This window comes from Cololabis saira, chromosome 1, assembly GCF_033807715.1.
Source record: "Cololabis saira isolate AMF1-May2022 chromosome 1, fColSai1.1, whole genome shotgun sequence".
In the NCBI taxonomy this organism is placed as follows: domain Eukaryota; kingdom Metazoa; phylum Chordata; class Actinopteri; order Beloniformes; family Belonidae; genus Cololabis; species Cololabis saira.
In genome coordinates this window covers 56,555,185-56,570,399 of record NC_084587.1, presented here as the reverse complement: position 1 = coordinate 56,570,399, position 15,215 = coordinate 56,555,185, and positions in this window count along the sequence as shown.

The following is a 15,215-nucleotide window of genomic DNA, read 5'->3' as shown; positions in this document are numbered from 1 at the left end:
ATGAAGGAAACACATGCTGCATGTATCTATATTAGTTATAACTGGGGATTTTTTTTTTTTCATTATGCACTTCGAGAAAAAAGTTGAAATGTCGAGAAAAAAGTTGAAATTTCTTCTTTTTTTTTAAAAAAACATGGAAACATGTAATTAAAGATACACATTATACATTATACATTGTCCCCTTTTTTTTCTTTTTTTTTTTTTTAACACACAAAACCTAACTAAGGAACAGAGTCTCTGTAGCGTTAAATAATAAATAAACAGATGAGCAAGAAATGATCAATGGAGGAAAGTAATGGATGAGCAAAAGTGCATACAAAAAACAAATGCAGTGGTAAATGCAAATGCCCATCACTGATATCCCATTAAATGGAAATAAATAAAACATAAAATGCAACATAAATAACAATAATAAAAACAAATAAAGGAAATGAAAATAAAATTAAGGGAGGGGGGGTCAGTCGGTGGGTAGAGTGTTCAACGAGTTAAAGTGATCTATGAAGGATTGCCATTTATGAACAAATTTAGCTGAGTTGCCTTTTACTGAGTATTTCACCTTTTCCAATTTGAGAAAAAACATAACATCACTAAGCCAAAGAGAAATAGACGGAGACTTGGGGGATTTCCATGAAAGTAGGATACGACGTCTTGCTAAAAGAGATGTGAAAGCCAATACTTCTGACTGTGTGGGGCTGATATGTGAGGAGTCAACAGAGAGTCCGAGTATTGCTATGAGAGGGGCCATAACAACATTTTTCCCCAGAACTTTAGACATGATCACAGAATAGTCACTCCAAAATTTCTGTAATCTAGGACAGGAGAAAAACATATGACTTAAATTGCAGGGAGAGCCCTGGCATCTGTCGCATAGGTCTGCAACATTCGGATATATTTCAGATAATCGGGATTTTGATAGGTGGGCTCTATGCAGCACCTTGAATTGAATAAGTTCAAGTCTAGCGCAAGGCGTGCTAGATCGTATGCTACAGATAGCTTTATCCCACAGCTCCCCCGTGAAGTCCAGGCCCAACTCCCGTCCCCAACCCTCCCGAGCTTTATCTACAGAATGACCATCAAATGTCATACACAGTGCATATATCCTAGATATCAGAGACTTTTGACTAAGTTTCATAGTTAGAAGATCATCCCACGGTTGGTTCGCAGGAAGGGAAGGGAAGCATGGTGTTAGGTTAAAAAGTCATCAACATACATTAATTAACTTAGAAAAAGACACCGGAGACTTATAGAATGATCTTTCAATGGCCTTCTGCAGAAGTTTGGAGAGAAATCCTGAGAAGCTTTAGGCAACACGGCCCTCCTCTTTCGAGCTCGTCAGAACTTCTCTCAACTGGCTCTCTGCAGAACTGGCGCTTTTATTAAGCAAAGGATGACAGGAATGACCATATTTGGAACAGTGAATGTATAGATAGACAATTGACAAAAACAGGAAACAGATGGTCACACAGACATGGTATCAGATGATAATTGAAAAGTCACACCTTATGACTTTTCAGTTAGTAAGTAACTTATCTGCGGTGTGCAGAGCAACAGACATCCTTTTAAGAAATACTCAAGGGGGTTTTGTTGTCATGAGATGGTCAACTAACCCTTACAGACAATGAGACGACTGTCAGTGGACCCCCCTAAAGTAGCTGCCCTGTTATCTGTTCAGAGCATGTGATGGGGGTTTTGAAACAGATGTGCCTAAAAACAATGGTTCAGTTGACCAACCAGGAAGTCAGCAGTTTTAACCTCCTGCGTGGCAGGCGAGATTTCTACCACTGAACCACCAATGCATGTCATGAAAATAACAGGCAGTTTTCTAATTCTGATTCTGATACTCATAAGAACTAAACTTAATTCAAACTTTGATTAATCTGACATTTCCCTCCTGTTTGTTCTTATGAAACTTCACAGTAAACAAAATAAAACACTCCAGTGTCATCGTAAACATACAGGTAATGAAAACACAGAACAGTACAAAGACAGTAATAGTCGGAATCGGAATCGGAATCTCAGTCATCATGTCAGCATGACTCAGTAGTGAAAAAGTCTCTTCCATTCCTCGGACTCCTCTCCTAGTTTGTTGTCGCAAGTCAGTTTGGCTAGTCATCTTCAGGCTGTGGCTGGCGAGATAGGCATCAGATGTTTTCTTCGGCGGGCAAAAGGTTGTAAAACCGCCCGACTTCCTGCACTACTCGAGCCTGGCACGTTTCTCCGCTAGCTTTCACTGCAACTGGTGAACGCAGTAGATCATTCAGCAGCCTTTACTGCTGCCGGTGTCCTGATCTGGACAGCAAAAAGGACCCGTCCTGGCGGAGTGATGACGTTTCACCACTCGACTCAGGATCCGGTTACCCAGTTTCAGCAGTTCCTGCTTTAGGAGAGGGAAGAGGAAGAAAACAGCAGCGTACCAAAGACGATTCTCATGTACAGTTCGACTAATGGCCGTCATTCAGGCCATGGCTTTCTTGAGCCTTAACTTAACAGCCATTAGTTCACTCCAAGAATGAAATCCAAACTTCAAATGGATAGGTCCTTTCATGTTGTATCTGCAACATGTCGAAAAGCTCCTACTAAAAAATTTTTAAAGGGTATTTAGTATTTAATCCTCATGATGTATCATATACCCCTACTCCCTCCTGTTGAGCCATAAAAACTTCCTATGGCTCAACTTAGCCACCAGGGGGAACAACTTCCTTGGAAGCACTGGTCTGCTTCACAGCATTATTTGCATGCCGACAGGGGTGGGGGTTTTGTGTCCTTAGGCCCCCTCCTTGTTGACTTCTCCCTGGAAGAGTCAGGCTGCCAGAGTCAGGCTCCCCAGATAAGTGGCCCTCCCACTTCTTGACCTTCGCACCCTGGCAAGTCTGCAGGTCTGACTCAATGATTCTCTAGGGTTGGATATCTATGTCCCTCAGAGATCCCCCCTCCCATCACCAGATTAGATGGGGCAAAACCTTTAAAATTCTGTCTCCCACCGTAGATTAGACTACAGAATTTCTCATTGAAAAACGTTCTTATTTCAACCCAGGTAGGTTATGATCTTATTAAAGTAACACACAAAAACTGTCAGTGCAGCAACTCTCCTGCAACGTAAACAGTAGTCTTCAGTGAACTTATATATATATTGTATATAAACAATAAGTCATAGTCACAAAACATCGGACTTAAAGGAATCATTCTATCAAATAATGCCTTCTCAACTGTTGTTGAGCTATATTTTCCCCAAATCAAAAGAAATGCCAGAAAATTGTCAGAAAATTGTCAGAAAAATTGTCTCCAGATAAATCATATAGTACTTATAAAAGTCTTCAGGAGATTCCTAATCTTCTGTTTGCATGCTGCAACACAAATGCATGCTCTTCTTATGAAGACTCATAGAAGTCTTAAGAAAATTGTGGATAAATTCCCATGCGTAAACTACACATAGACAAAAACCCACTAACATTAAACACACACTTCAGATCATCTGCATGTGGGTTTGTGTATCAGTACAAATGTGTAAATTATTTCTCCTCAAACTAACCAAAATCAATTGGCGCATTTCAAATTAACTCACAACCTAAATGATAACAACACTGATCACAAATGTACACATTTTCAGTGTGAATAGCTAGTATGCACTCAGAGTTCTTCTTTTCTAAAAAGATTGTACAACGGGTTTGTTTCTCCTGCATACAATCCGAGTTAAATACAGTATTACAAAAGTAATCTGCAAATTAAATGATGAATTAACCCAATTTAAAACTTCTATGATTCTATGCCCTCATTCAGGGCTTAGAATGATAGAACAAACTATATTTCTCCATTTGTACGTCTCCTCCAAAAGGAGAGCTCACTTCTCAGCCTGCAGCCGCTCGTAAAGCGCTGCACCCACTGCTGGAGCACGCTTTCACACACACACAGAGAGTCACACACAGACACAGAGCTTTCGGCTGCTATTTGTATCATTTTAACAAAAACTTCAACAGAGAGGAAATTCAACCCTCAACTCACGGACATGTAGTCTCCAAATGAGAAGACACCTCCCTCTTAAGCTTCACTAAGTCTGTCATCTCATGCAGCTCTTCGTAAACGTGCAGCCACACTGCAGCAGCACTTTTACACACACAGACAGTCTCACATACACACACACACACACACAGAGAATCACATCCTGCTGCAGCCCCCACTTCTCCCCTCCCAGTCTCTCATCAATACCACCTCTTTAACCCATTTTTACTTCTTGTTTTTTCTTTTAGTCTTAAATTAGTTCATTTACTTCTTTTTAAGTTTCGTGTATTATTATTTCGCAAGATTCTGTCTCCATTTTAAATTTGAGGACGTCTCCCCATCAATTAAGCATCTTTTGAGATTCTTTAAGCATAAATTTTCAGCTTAACCACGCCTCTGCTATTTTTCGTCAGTTATTTTCTTTCCTAAGTTTCTCTCAGAACACAAGTTTCCTTTTTCAACAGTTTGGTTTTAGCCTGATATTTTAGTGAACAATTTAAATTTTTCCTCTCAATTTTGAAAACCCCAAACATTGAACAGACAGTTTTCCTGTCATAAACATCAGACAAACATTAGACAAACAATAGACAAGACGAACATTAAACAAAACCCATTAAAAAATCATTCCAAAGAAACCTCTTCTTGTTATTCTGTCGGGTCCGAAACCCCCGTGTTGGCCTTACGCACTGCCCCAGGCATAGTATTTTTAGAGGCCCCTATGCCTTCTATAAAAATCGTGTCCCCGACCTGCTGCCAATCACCTCTTTCACTAACCTTCTTGTTAGCACACAGAATTTCACTCGTATTTTACACAAAAATACTTCAATACCCCAGGTATTAAGTAAGAGGAGTTTTCTCACCAAGTCTCCAAGTGCTTTCCCCTGGCTGGGAAATCTCGTCGTCTGGACTCTGGAACAGCGCAAACCAAATCTGGGCCCATTCCCTAAAGGCGGAAACGCTGTCGACAGATTTTTAGATGCCCTCCTTTGACCGTACGCCGTTCCATCGCCAGAACTTGAGATCCCGGGTTTCTTTGCACCAAATGTTAGGTTAAAAAGTCATCAACATACATTAATTAACTTAGAAAAAGACACCGGAGACTTATAGAATGATCTTTCAATGGCCTTCTGCAGAAGTTTGGAGAGAAATCCTGAGAAGCTTTAGGCAACACGGCCCTCCTCTTTCGAGCTCGTCAGAACTTCTCTCAACTGGCTCTCTGCAGAACTGGCGCTTTTATTAAGCAAAGGATGACAGGAATGACCATATTTGGAACAGTGAATGTATAGATAGACAATTGACAAAAACAGGAAACAGATGGTCACACAGACATGGTATCAGATGATAATTGAAAAGTCACACCTTATGACTTTTCAGTTAGTAAGTAACTTATCTGCGGTGTGCAGAGCAACAGACATCCTTTTAAGAAATACTCAAGGGGGTTTTGTTGTCATGAGATGGTCAACTAACCCTTACAGACAATGAGACGACTGTCAGTGGACCCCCCTAAAGTAGCTGCCCTGTTATCTGTTCAGAGCATGTGATGGGGGTTTTGAAACAGATGTGCCTAAAAACAATGGTTCAGTTGACCAACCAGGAAGTCAGCAGTTTTAACCTCCTGCGTGGCAGGCGAGATTTCTACCACTGAACCACCAATGCATGTCATGAAAATAACAGGCAGTTTTCTAATTCTGATTCTGATACTCATAAGAACTAAACTTAATTCAAACTTTGATTAATCTGACACATGGAAACAGAGCAGAGGCACAGTGTCGAAGCTGGAAGTAGCGAAACAAATGGGAGGCAGGCAAATTGAACTTTGACCTCAGATCTGAAAATGTGGAAAAGATACCATCCTTATACAGATCCCTGAAGTGCTTAATGCCCCGGCTGTACCAAATCATAAAAGTGGTGTCTATTAGTGATGGAGGGAACAGATGATTCTTAGTAACAGGTGTATAGGTGGATGGAGAAGCAAATTTAAAATGGCGCCTAAACTGTGACCAAATCTTAAGGGAGGAAAGCACCACAGGGCTATTTGTGAACTTAGAGGGATTCAATGGTAAAGAGGAGGAGAGTAGGGCCGTTACAGAGGATGAAGAGAGTGACTGATCCTCCAATCTGCACCATAATAACTCAGGAGACTGAAGCCAATAAATTAGTTTGTGAATATGCGCTGACCAATAGTAAAGCAAAAAGTTTGGTAGTGCTAGACCCCCATTAAATTAAAATTTTTGGAGAAGCGAATACCTCACTCTGGGTGTCTTACCGGCCCATAAAAAGTTGGAAACAATTTGGTCAAGTGATTTAAAAAAAGATTTTGGTAGAAATAAAGGAGTGCATTGGAACAAAAAAAGAAATTTAGGCAATACAGTCATTTTCACTGTGTTAATTCTTCCTATCAGCGACAATGGTAGGGAGTTCCACCTCTGTAAGTCCGCCTTCACTCGAGTTACCAGTGAGGAAAAATTAGCGGTGAAAAGAGAGGGCAGAGTGCGGGTCACATTAATCCCTAAGTATCTAAAGCCCGACGGGCTGAGTTTAAAGGGGATATCAGATTGTTTGAGTAGTAAAGCAGAAGTGTTTATGGGGAAGCATTCACACTTGTGAAGATTGACCTTATAGCCGGAGAAGGATCCATAATTCTTCAACAGAGATAATATTGGTGCAATGCTGGTTAAAGGGTCAGATACATATAAAAGGAGGTCGTCTGCATAAAGTGACAATTTGAGTTCCACATTGGACCTAGAGATTCCGCGAAATAGAGGAAGAGTTCTTAAAGCAATTGAAAGTGGTTCGATGGATAGAGCGAAAAGCAAAGGGGAGAGAGGGCAGCCCTGTCTCGTGCCACGTGATAATGTAAAATAAGTGGAGTAGTTGTCATGGGTGTGAATGCTGGCCTTAGGGGAAGTGTAAAGAAGTCTAATCCAAGATATAAACCTGTGTCCAAATCCGAATTTATGAAGTGTTGCAAAAAGGTAGTTAAATTCGACACGATCAAACGCTTTCTCCGCATCAATCGCGATAACAACTTCAGGAAGTGGAGAAGTATCTTTAGAGAAAATCACATTTAGAAGTGTACGAACATTATAAAAGAGCTGGCGTCCCTTGATGAAACCATTCTGCTCCTCAGATATGATGCTAGGAAGGATCTTATCAAGACGAATTGCTAGTGCTTTGGCTAAAATTTTGACATCCACATTCAGTAAAGACAAGGGCCTGTAAGAAGTGCATGATTCAGGGTCCTTGTCCTTCTTCAAAAGGAGGGCAATGAACGCCTGCATTAAAGAGGGAGGCAATGAGCCATGATCAAGGGACTCATTGTACATTGAGAGTAGAAGGAGGGCTAATTTGTCTTTGAATTTTTTGAAAAACTCAGCGCCGAACCCATCGGGACCAGGGGCCTTGTTGCTTTGCATAGCTTCAATGGCAGCAGCAATTTCTTGCAAGCTAAAAGGAGCATCGAGGCCATTAGCCACATCCAAATTGATAGTAGGAACAGTGATACTTTCAAGAAAGGAGGTCATTTCTGCTGTGTCAAGAGGAGAATCTGATTCATAGAGAGAGGAGTAGTATGACTTAAAAATTGTGTTGATGGCGATTGGATCGGTGGTTAGCGTGCCCTTTAGAGTCTCTAATACTGGGAATCATTCTCGACGTTGCTTGCCTTTTTAATTGGTGAGCCAATAACCTGCTTGGTTTATCGCCGTGTTCATAATAGTTGTCATGAGCGCGTAATAGGAGCCGTTCAGAATCGGCTGTCGCTATAAGATCGAATTTTGACTGCAACTCAAGCCGTTGTTTCAGTAAATTCGGACTTGGGTTAACTGAGTTTAGTCTGTCTATGTCCTGAATAAGAGATAATCTGTCCTCGCAAATATGCTTTGAGTGATTCCCATACTAGCGAAAAACTGGTAGAATCTGTTTTGTTTAATGCAATGAAATCATCTATTGAAGCAGATATAGAAACATTAAATGCATCGTCGGATAAAAGCAATGGATTAAACCTCCAGGGAGAAGAAAAACGGGGGCGCTCAGACAATATTATATTCAAAGTTAGAGGGGCGTGATCTGAAATAACAATTGGGTGGTATACGACAGAAGTAACTTTGGAGAGAAGAGAGCCATCAACAAAAAAATAGTCAATACGTGAATATGACTGATGTACTTGTGAAAAAAAAGAGAATTCCTTATCTCCAGGATGTGAGAACCTCCACGGATCAACAAGCCCGTTCTTGACTGTAAAATCGGTATTAGATTTTGACATAGAGGATTGAGTCAAAGTACGAGGATTCAAACGGTCCAAAGAAGGATTAATAACACAATTCAGATCACCGCCCAGTATTGTAATATGCGTATTTAAGAAAGGGAGGTTGCGAAACAGCCTATCTGTAAAATTGGGGTCATCAAAATTAGGGGCATATATATTCACCAACAATACAGGGTTACAGTATAGAGTGCCCGCAACAATAAGATATCTACCATTCTTATCGGATATTGTCCTGGAGACGGAGAAATTAACTCTTCTGTTGATCAAAATTGTTACTCCTCTAGACTTAGAATCAAAATTTGAATTAAAAATATCACCCACCCAAGCACGTTTGAGTCTGAAATGATCTTTATTTTGCAAATGAGTTTCCTGAAGGAAAGCTATGTCAGTGTCCAAGCGTTTCAAATGTGAAAAAATCTTTGATCGCTTAATTGGATTATTCACACCTTTAACATTCCAGCTAGTGAATCTAATGTTTGATCCAGTATCAGGCTTGTGCAGATTACGATCGTTCATATAGGCATTGTTTGAGAGAAAATAAGACAGACTCACCCACCACAAGAGGAAATATAAGAAAAAGAGGTAAAAGGGAAAACCAAAACAAACAAAACTCAGGAGTATATACATACCAACAGAGACATAATCCAAAAGCCAACAACCCATAACACCCGCCCACCCACCCATCGCACATTAGATGTTCCCATCCCCAAACGATGGAAACAGCCGTGCAGGCTTCAAAGGAAGCCATTCTCAAAAAAAGATGCTTTCGACTATAAAGCTAAATACAAAAACAAAAACAAAATTAGCTCCTGCAGAGTTAAAACCTTAAAAAAATTAAAAAAACTATTAGGCATATAAGACCAACAATCTGAGCCATTCTGACAATCGCTGTCTTGTCAGGGTAACAACAAACATTAATTAAATTAAGGAGATCTTTGGCCTGTAGAACAATGATTTATACATATATGCACTCGCACACCCACACAGACACTCACACACATACACACAAATTAAAACAATAGACAGGGGTGTGTGCATATTTCTAATCAAGGCATCATACCAGAGAAATGATTAGGCCATCAATTTTAAATGGTGCTGTTCCCATTGATAGTTAGAAAAAATAAAAAAATAAAAAATAAATTACGACATAAAGTCCCATTTTATGAATTGACTCACTCACCAAGGGCCAGAGTCCCGCATGGACAGCAAGCTGGATAAATCATCCCAGAAAACTAGCTGGTAGTCACTTTTTTTATTTTCTTGATGAATGCCAAGGCTTCATCTGGCGACGTGAAGTCCCGTTGCTGGCCGTCATGAGTTACACGCAGCCGGGCGGGATACAGCAATCCATACCGGACTCCTTCAATCTCCCGCAGCTGACGGCGCACGTCATTAAAGGCAGCGCGCGCCCGCGCTGTCTTGGCGGTGTGGTCCGGGAAGACGGAGATGGTCATATTCCGAACCTTTATCTGCTGCCGCTCTCTCGCCTTTCTGAGGATGTCAGCGCAGTCCGTGTAATAATGAAGCTTGGCCACTATTGCGCGGGGCCGGTCACCGGGCTTGGGTTTTGGCATGAGAGTGCGGTGAGCCCTGTCAATCAGCGGCTCTGCGTCGAGGGCGAAGGCTTCTGATAAGAGCTTGGACACACCGGCTGCAGATGAAGAATCAGGATCCTCCTCCGGGACACCAATAATTCGTATGTTCTGACGACGAGACCTTTACTCCAAATCCTCGCATCTGTCTTCCAGCCTCACACATTTTTTCGACAAGTGATCAACTTTTTTCTGGAGAGCAACGATGTCGTCTGAACAGTTGGAGAGAGAGTGCTCCATCCCCGTAACTGTGGCTGTGAGTCCCGCGACGTCCGCTTTCATGGCGGAAATACTGCCAGAAAGATCCGTTTTAAGGGAAAGCAGCTCGGACTTAATGGACGTTAAATTGTCACTCAATGCTGCTTGTAGCTCTGTCTTAAATATAGCCGCAACATCATTGCGAAGAGCGGAGAGCAGTTCGGTTTTGAGCTGGCTGAACTCCGCGGCGGGAGCCAGCGCGGCGCAGGTGCTCTCCGGGTGAGGAGAATCACCGCGGGGCGAGGAGACAGCGTGAGCAGCAGGCCGCGGGTTAGCTGGAGGGTTATTCCCCGCTTTAATGGACTTTGGAGGCATTTCCGTGGTAAGTAGTCAATGTAACCGCGTTGAAAATAAGTTAGTTAAAACCAAAGCCGTGGGAGTGATGCAAAAAGTGCCAATAAATGAAGAATAAAATTAACTCTGCAGGAGCTCCGCTAAATACGTCTCACCCCATGTATCGCTAAGCCGGAAGCCACGTTCTTTCTTGTTTTAACATATATAAAGTGGTCTCCCCTCACCCTGCCAACACAGAAAAGATGATATCCCATGAAAATCTGCAAAGTCTGCTCCCCCCGTGTCATGTGGTTTCTACGGGCCGTTTTCGATTTGTGCATTTTCTTTACGTCACCAAAATGCAAACCACGCACTCGGTCTCCTCCGCTGCTGAAACCACGCCCACAACCAGCTCAGCTGGCCGGAGCGTCCGCCATTGTTTACAAGCGGTGAATGTTAATATTTAGCGTTAGTGCATCATTACACTCTTTTTTCTTGTTTGTATTTTAAGAACCGACACCAGAACTTAAGTTGGTGGGACGAAAAATGGTTCCTCATTCCGTTTTACTTTCACGCGTATTATATACTACTAACGGATTAGGCCCAATGTACACGTGTATTGAGTCTTATAGTTTGCATTGTGGATGTCCGAGATCACCTCTTTCATGAATAGAACAATGTGAACAACATAAACTTATAACATTTTTTAAAAATATTTCATAAACGTGAAGCACCATGATCTGATTCCTCCACTGCAGAAATAAAGATCAGTTGTGCCAACGTGATTATCGAAGCGAAACCTGAGAAATAAAGAACAAAGTCGCTGTAACTCGCATCCGCAGGAGGACAGACTGGTCTGGGTCCCGGCCTCCGTCAGCAGGAGGACAGACTGGTCTGGGTCCCGGCCTCCGTCAGCAGGAGGACAGACTGGTCTGGGTCCTGGCCTCCGTCAGCAGGAGGACAGACTGGTCTGGGTCCCGGGCCTCCGTCAGCAGGAGGACAGACTGGTCTGGGTCCCGGCCTCCGTCAGCAGGAGGACAGACTGGTCTGGGTCCCGGCCTCCGTCAGCAGAAGGACAGACTGGTCTGGGTCCCGGCCTCCGTCAGCAGGAGGACAGACTGGTCTGGGTCCCGGCCTCCGTCAGCAGGAGGACAGACTGGTCTGGGTCCCGGCCTCCGTCAGCAGGAGGACAGACTGGTCTGGGTCCCGGCCTCCGTCAGCAGGAGGACAGACTGGTCTGGGTCCCGGCCTCCGTCAGCAGGAGGACAGACTGGTCTGGGTCCCGGCCTCCGTCAGCAGAAGGACAGACTGGTCTAGGTCCCGGCCTCCGTCAGCAGAAGGACAGACTGGTCTGGGTCCCGGCCTCCGTCAGCAGGAGGAGAGACTGGTCTGGGTCCCGGCCTCCGTCAGCAGGAGGACAGACTGGTCCTGGCCTCCGTCAGCAGGAGGACAGACTGGTCTGGGTCCCGGCCTCCGTCAGCAGGAGGACAGACTGGTCTGGGTCCTGGCCTCCGTCACCAGGAGGACAGACTGGTCTGGGTCCGGCCTCCGTCAGCAGGAGGACAGACTGGTCTGGGTCCCGGCCTCCGTCAGCGGGAGGACAGACTGGTCTGGGTCCCGGCCTCCGTCAGCAGGAGGACAGACTGGTCTGGGTCCCGGCCTCCGTCAGCAGGAGGACAGACTGGTCTGGGTCCCGGCCTCCGTCAGCAGGAGGACAGACTGGTCCTGGCCTCCGTCAGCAGGAGGACAGACTGGTCTGGGTCCCGGCCTCCGTCAGCAGGAGGACAGACTGGTCTGGGTCCCGGCCTCCGTCAGCAGAAGGACAGACTGGTCTGGGTCCTGGCCTCCGTCAGCAGAAGGACAGACTGGTCCTGGCCTCCGTCAGCAGGAGGACAGACTGGTCTGGGTCCTGGCCTCCGTCAGCAGGAGGACAGACTGGTCTGGGTCCGGCCTCCGTCAGCGGGAGGAGAGACTGGTCTGGGTCCCGGCCTCCGTCAGCGGGAGGACAGACTGGTCTGGGTCCCGGCCTCCGTCAGCAGAAGGACAGACTGGTCTGGGTCCCGGCCTCCGTCAGCAGAAGGACAGACTGGTCTGGGTCCCGGCCTCCGTCAGCAGGAGGACAGACTGGTCTGGGTCCCGGCCTCCGTCAGCAGGAGGACAGACTGGTCTGGGTCCCGGCCTCCGTCAGCAGAAGGACAGACTGGTCTAGGTCCCGGCCTCCGTCAGCAGAAGGACAGACTGGTCTGGGTCCCGGCCTCCGTCAGCAGGAGGAGAGACTGGTCTGGGTCCCGGCCTCCGTCAGCAGGAGGACAGACTGGTCCTGGCCTCCGTCAGCAGGAGGACAGACTGGTCTGGGTCCCGGCCTCCGTCAGCAGGAGGACAGACTGGTCTGGGTCCTGGCCTCCGTCACCAGGAGGACAGACTGGTCTGGGTCCGGCCTCCGTCAGCAGGAGGACAGACTGGTCTGGGTCCCGGCCTCCGTCAGCGGGAGGACAGACTGGTCTGGGTCCCGGCCTCCGTCAGCAGGAGGACAGACTGGTCTGGGTCCCGGCCTCCGTCAGCAGGAGGACAGACTGGTCTGGGTCCCGGCCTCCGTCAGCAGGAGGACAGACTGGTCCTGGCCTCCGTCAGCAGGAGGACAGACTGGTCTGGGTCCCGGCCTCCGTCAGCAGGAGGACAGACTGGTCTGGGTCCCGGCCTCCGTCAGCAGAAGGACAGACTGGTCTGGGTCCTGGCCTCCGTCAGCAGAAGGACAGACTGGTCCTGGCCTCCGTCAGCAGGAGGACAGACTGGTCTGGGTCCTGGCCTCCGTCAGCAGGAGGACAGACTGGTCTGGGTCCCGGCCTCCGTCAGCAGGAGGACAGACTGGTCTGGGTCCCGGCCTCCGTCAGCGGGAGGAGAGACTGGTCTGGGTCCCGGCCTCCGTCAGCGGGAGGACAGACTGGTCTGGGTCCCGGCCTCCGTCAGCAGAAGGACAGACTGGTCTGGGTCCCGGCCTCCGTCAGCAGAAGGACAGACTGGTCTGGGTCCCGGCCTCCGTCAGCAGGAGGACAGACTGGTCTGGGTCCCGGCCTCCGTCAGCAGAAGGACAGACTGGTCTGGGTCCCGGCCTCCGTCAGCAGAAGGACAGACTGGTCTGGGTCCCGGCCTCCGTCAGCAGAAGGACAGACTGGTCTGGGTCCCGGCCTCCGTCAGCAGGAGGACAGACTGGTCTGGGTCCCGGCCTCCGTCAGCGGGAGGACAGACTGGTCTGGGTCCCGGCCTCCGTCAGCGGGAGGACAGACTGGTCTGGGTCCTGGCCTCCGTCACCAGGAGGACAGACTGGTCTGGGTCCCGGCCTCCGTCAGCGGGAGGACAGACTGGTCTGGGTCCCGGCCTCCGTCAGCGGGAGGACAGACTGGTCTGGGTCCCGGCCTCCGTCAGCGGGAGGACAGACTGGTCTGGGTCCTGGCCTCCGTCAGCAGGAGGACAGACTGGTCTGGGTCCCGGCCTCCGTCAGCAGAAGGACAGACTGGTCTGGGTCCCGGCCTCCGTCAGCAGGAGGACAGACTGGTCCTGGCCTCCGTCAGCAGGAGGACAGACTGGTCTGGGTCCCGGCCTCCGTCAGCAGAAGGACAGACTGGTCTGGGTCCCGGCCTCCGTCAGCAGGAGGACAGACTGGTCTGGGTCCCGGCCTCCGTCAGCAGGAGGACAGACTGGTCTGGGTCCCGGCCTCCGTCAGCAGGAGGACAGACTGGTCCTGGCCTCCGTCAGCGGGAGGACAGACTGGTCTGGGTCCCGGCCTCCGTCAGCAGGAGGACAGACTGGTCTGGGTCCCGGCCTCCGTCAGCAGGAGGACAGACTGGTCTGGGTCCTGGCCTCCGTCACCAGGAGGACAGACTGGTCCTGGCCTCCGTCAGCGGGAGGACAGACTGGTCTGGGTCCGGCCTCCGTCAGCAGGAGGACAGACTGGTCTGGGTCCCGGCCTCCGTCAGCAGAAGGACAGACTGGTCCTGGCCTCCGTCAGCAGGAGGACAGACTGGTCTGGGTCCCGGCCTCCGTCAGCAGAAGGACAGACTGGTCCTGGCCTCCGTCAGCAGGAGGACAGACTGGTCTGGGTCCCGGCCTCCGTCAGCAGAAGGACAGACTGGTCCTGGCCTCCGTTAGCAGGAGGAGAGATCGGTCTAGGTCCTGGCCTCCGTTAGCAGGAGGAGAGATCGGTCTAGGTCCCGGCCTCTGTCAGCGGGAGAAAGTTTCTATAGTCCTTCAGCACCTGCAGCAGACTAGAAAACCGACTGTTACCGCAACAAGAAACCTTCCCAGAACATTTTAGGAACCATAAATTATTAGCTGGCTGGGATATTTTAGGATCTTGCTTTTATCTGGAGTAGTCCTACCATACGGTCGTCATGGCGACTGAGAGATGTCTGACCCGTCAGCTACTGGTGAAGCGACCCAGAGGGAGATCCTGGACCAGCAGATCAGTCTGGTCCCTGAAGACTCGTTCCTGATCCTGCATCAGCAGGTTCCTCTAACGGAGCCACGGCTGCCGTTGTGATTGACAGGTTCCATCGTTGTGCTCCTACCTTTATATGTTCATGTGGTTGATTGTGAGATTATTGCAGCTCCACTCTTGTGTAACTTATCTGGTGATGTGGGGACTGTCGTGTCCTTCATGTGGTCGTGAACTTATTGTTGACGTCACGTTTCATCATATTCTGCACTTCACTGCATCACCAGTGAGTGTCGCCAACGGACAGAACCTCAGAAAAGTGCGTACAACAGCCTTGGTATGTGCGGGAAGGACGCAATTTTCTACGTTCTAGTCACTTTTTGAACATCCGACCGTG